The 5,000-nt window shown below is 40.4% G+C and overlaps 1 long non-coding RNA gene across 2 annotated transcripts in view; it reads right to left on the minus strand.

The window, feature by feature from the left end:
* LOC118439580 (uncharacterized) overlaps positions 1-683 on the minus strand; it is a 30,210-nt gene extending 29,527 nt beyond the window's left edge. For both annotated transcript variants that reach the window (XR_004837600.2, XR_014983823.1), the window contains exon 1: positions 198-683. This is a non-coding gene — a long non-coding RNA (uncharacterized LOC118439580). The remainder of the gene's footprint in view (positions 1-197) is intronic.
* Between the last annotated feature and the right edge of the window lie 4,317 nt (positions 684-5,000).

Here is a 5,000-nt window from a genome sequence, read left to right on the forward strand (position 1 = left end):
CCACTGTGTACCGCTAGTTGCTCTAAGCTGTACCCAGAGATAGAACTGTTGTAGTTAAAAGATTTATTAAAATGCGCCAAGGTCCAAAGACTTACAATTTTCTAAAAATATATACATGTATATGTGTGTATATATATATATATGTGTATATGTCGACGAGATTTCTAAAGATTAAACTTAAAAAGATTCGAGCGTACCTGAGGTTACCTTTTTCGCTCTTCTTCTTCCTAATTAAATATAAAAAAAACTGCAAAATTCGGAAGATGATTCTTTTCCCGTTGGCTGCTGCGGTCGACGATTGTTGCTCGTTCTTCAAATTCGTTCAATTAATCAGTCAGTCAGTCAGTCAGTCAGTCAGTCAGTGAGCCCCTAGTCGGCTTATCTCGTTGCGCACTTATATCGGTTTATCTTACTTTAGAGCAGACCACAAACGCCTCTCACTTGGAAGAATAGAGAGAGAGAAAGAGAGAGAGAAATAGTACTCTCCCGATACACGACTTGATGCGAATAGGCGTGCGGACGAACGAGAACTGAATCGAAAAGCGACTCGTTGGTTCGTGCTCGACGAGACCGAGACCGTGTACCCGAGATTGGCCGAACCGAGCCGAATTGTACCGAGTCGACGCAAAGAATGATAGAATGGGTTTACGAGAGAGGTGAGGGGAGAAGGGATGACCGAGCGACGGCGTCGGCGATTATTACCGAACGAATACGAACGCACACGAAGAGAATCGCGACTCTCGGGGGAGGATCGGAGGAAGCGAGATTTTATTGAATTAGAAAATTAAAATATGTATATGTATATAACCAAGGGATACGAGGAGACGGACGACGAAACTAATGCAACGAGAATACGATGCATAAAAGCTCTGACTAAAAGCGCCAACATTTTTCTCCCTGTTTATTCTATGTCATATTTTTCTGACTAGAAAAAAGAAAAGAAAGAAAGAAAGAAAGAAAGAAAGAAAGAAAGGAAGGAAGGAAGGAAGGAAAAAAGAGAAAGATAAAATTTTTACGTTCGATAGTCACGTTATTATATACGACGTATGTACGTGTGTTGGGTATATATATATATATATGCACATACATGTAATAGCACGTATCCCTCCCGTGTGATTCATCTTCGAAAAAATATAGCCGAGGGGAGGATATATTTATATATATATACATATATATATATGTATATATACATATATATATATATATATATATACATACACATCGAATTTGTTGGAATATACTTAGGAATTTATAGAGAGGAGGCAGTGGTTCGAGAATATCGGTCGTTTTGGATAACACGATACACTACTGATTCTGTATCGCACGCATATCCCCATCAATCGTCTTCGTAAACTACCAATTATGATCGAAAACGGGTCTCTGCTGGTCGACGTCACGCGAATCGACCGTACTACACGCTTCCAATTTACTGGAGGCAACCAACATCGTGCTTCGGCTTCGTTACGATGAATTAAAGAGAAGAAAGAGAAAGAAAGAGAGAGGGATCCTCCTCCCTATCGAAGAAGAGCCTTGCAATATATTTTTACCTAAATCGACTAGTAATTTACTCAATACGGGGGGATTTTTCAAAATCAATTTCCCTTAGAACCCTATACAAGTACGTCATTATACGTAAAAAGAAACGCGTAGCGTCGACTAGTTAGGACGTAAAGAAAGAAAGAAAGAGAGAGAGAGAGAGAGAGAGAGAGAGAGAGAGAGAGAGAGAGAGAAGGAAAAAAGAAAAAAATTAAAAGACAGGCAAGTTCCTTTTAAGAATTAGACCTAATTAACGCGTTAATTACAACGCGACGTACTTGTCGTTTTGCGTACGACCTCTGTTTCAAGGCCAATGTACACTTTACTTCGCTTCACTTCGCTTTACTTCACTTCACTTCACTCGACCAGTCCATTTCAGTCCTTTTTTTTTGGTACGAAATTTTTTTTCTTCGTCAAAGTCATGCTCCCGCTTATGTCCGCTAATCATTTAAGTTGAGTCACGAAAGAAGCGCACAATCAGCACGAACGTAACACTAGCCTGTTAACCGCTCGCACGTCCCTCGCCCAATATACAGCAGACAGAGAAAGAGAAAGAGAGAGAGAGAGAGAGAGAGAGAGAGGAAGGGAGGAAGAGCAAATAGCCAGTGGCAGGCAGAATAATATAACGCTCCTCGATTTGTAAATGTTAAGCGTAAGGCTCGTCGTAACATCGACAACGTCAGGGTCAAACGGGGTCGAGAGTACAACAAGAGAGAGAGAGAGAGAGAAAGAAAGAGCTGAACAAACCTATTAGTTAATCCAACTAGACGATTCGTCGTCGTCGTCCATCCGACCCGAACCTCTCTTGCTTTCCCTCTCTCTCCATTTCCCTTTATTTCTTTCTTTCTTGGTTCTCTGCGAGCTTGTAACAAGAAGCAAAAAAAGAAACTCGTTTAACCGACAGGAAGGAATGCGTTTCTGGACCAATTTTGAGCCAACGTACGGTGAGACTCTACCGAGCATCCTTCGAAACTGACTAAGCACCGTTAGAAAAAAAGAAAGAAAGGAAGAAAGAAAGAAAGAGAGAGAGAGAGAAAGAGAAAGATGGAAAGAGGTTGTTGGACATGTTCGCACAGTAGTGGACATGTGCGAATGCATATACGAATCGCATTGCAAAAGCGAGAGAGAGAGAGAGAGAGAGTAATACAGCATCGTGGTGGCAAGGGCACATATGGAACTTGGGCTTCTGAATGCTTATGCTACTCTCTCTTTTACTTACTCACTCGCTCACTCACTCACTCTCTTGAAATAAGAGCGAGATAGAGAAAGACAGAGAAAGACTCACGCGGAAAGCTCGGCCCGGGTCGGTCTTTTGTGAGAGGAGGGTCTTTTGTCGTGACGACAAAGCCCGAAGAATATCCATCCTTCAAATGTGGAACAGCTGCCATCGAATGGCCCTGCCGCCTTTTTTAGAGTCCCGTGCACACACCGCATATACACGCGGATATACACTACGCGTGTACTCTCGGCTTTAAGGGTGAAAGAGAGAGAGAAAGACTGAGAGAGAGAGAGAGAGAGGGGAGTAGGAGGGGGGGAGGAGGATAGGGAAGGGAAAATGAAAGAGACAGAAGGAAGATCGAGTGAGTGAGTGAGTGAGTGAGTGAGAGAGAGACAGAGAGAGAGAGAGAGAGAGAGAGAGAGAGCGTGGGGGAGAGGAAAATTGGACGTAGGAGAGGAACACTGTTTCCAAGTGGCGAGATTTTCATCCCAGCAGCCCTTTGAAGCGACCTGTACGAGCTTACTTTTACCAATCCTTCTTCTCTCTATATATCTCTCTTTCTCTTTTTCTTCTATCTTTTCTACACGATAATGTGCTTCGCGTCGTTGCTAAAAATGTCGAGATGAAAATGTCCACGTCGTAGAGAGATAATGCCACGATGAATACCGTGTTGTGTGTTATACATGGATGGTAGGTCGTCGAGCTAGATAATCGAGAGAACGAACGAACGAACGAACGACCACGCGTGTAGTACTGTTTAATCCATAACGAAACGCATCTGGAAAGAAAAAAAAAAAAAAAAAAAAAAAAGAAGAAAAAGGAAAAAAAAGAGAAAAATAATAATACACAAAAGATACTTACAAAGGTACATATGTAGCTATCGTAAAACTCCGATAAAGTAATCGCGATGTGGTCTCTCTCTCTCTCTCTCTCTCTCTCTCTCTCTCTCTCTCTCTCTCTCTCTCTCTCTATCTATCTCTCATCGATGAAAAAAGATCTCGCGGATTCGTCGCGAGACAAAGCGACGAATGAGAGTCCTACTTTCGTGATTTTACACTGGTGATCGTCAACCGTTCACCGTTAAACAAAACTTTTCACGTGCGACTTGTACTAACGAGGTATCGAAAGGAGGAGGAGAGAGAGAGAGAAAAAATATCCGATTGTAAATCTTCACTTTTGTACTCTAATTAAATCCTATTTGTAACATTGTAATTAAATTTTTTTGGATGATAAAAAGAAAAAAAGAAGAAATTCATTAAAAAAACATAGAAAGGAGAATACTAAAAAAAAAAAAAAAAAAAAAAAAAAAAAAAAAATTCATTCTAAAGTATCTACAATTCTGACAGAAGTATTATCAATATATATTACACGCAAAACTGACATAATATAGTTCGAGACATGGTTTTCCTTAAAGAAAAAAAAAGAAAAAAAAAAAAAAGAAAAAAAAAAAGAAAAAAAAAGGAAAAAAAAAGAAAAAGAAAGAGAAAAAATAAGAGAAAAAATGATAAAAGAAAAATGAAAGAAAGAAAGGAAAGAAGAAATGAATAAACAAGCAAACAAACAAAAAATAGAAAGAAAAGAAAATGAAACGTCTGAAAGAGGGATGGAAAGAAGAGTTGAATGAACTCTCATAATACTTAAGCTCAGAACTGGCCTTCTTCCTCCTTCTTCGTATCTTCCTACCCTTCCTCATTCGTATCCCTCTCGCTCTACCGATTTCGTGGTTTCCTATCGGCGATCCTAGGAATATCCTTAAACCTTCGATGAGGAAATAAGAGCATTCGAATAATGCAGTGCCGGCTTGAGGAGAGAGGTACGGTGCATCGTTGAAATAGCGATTAGTTTCGTGATTTCGGTCGGAGGAAGGCCAGTAAGGTTCGCTTCGTAACAAAGTTTCACTGAGTGCGGGAGTGTGCGCGTGCGCGCGTGTATATATGTATGTATGTGTGTGTGTGTGTGTGTGTGGGGAGAGAAAGAGAGAGAGAGAGAGAAGAGGGTTGCAAGCAAGCAAGCAAGCAAGCAGCATCGTAGGAATCTGATCTCGCTTGGGGAAGTTTCGAAACGTTGGATGAAAATGCCTCCACCAGATTAGCCCCTACTAGCCCAATCGTTTCCTTCTCTCTCTCTCTCGTACACAAACACACACACAGATATATATATATATACACACACTCTTTTCTTCTTCCTCTATCGTGATTATTACAAGAATCTAATTCATATCTTTATAATACTTGAATAATATATC

The sequence above is a fragment of the Vespa mandarinia genome, chromosome 2 (assembly GCF_050613455.1).
Source record: "Vespa mandarinia isolate Hongniang chromosome 2, ASM5061345v1, whole genome shotgun sequence".
NCBI lineage: Eukaryota > Metazoa > Arthropoda > Insecta > Hymenoptera > Vespidae > Vespa > Vespa mandarinia.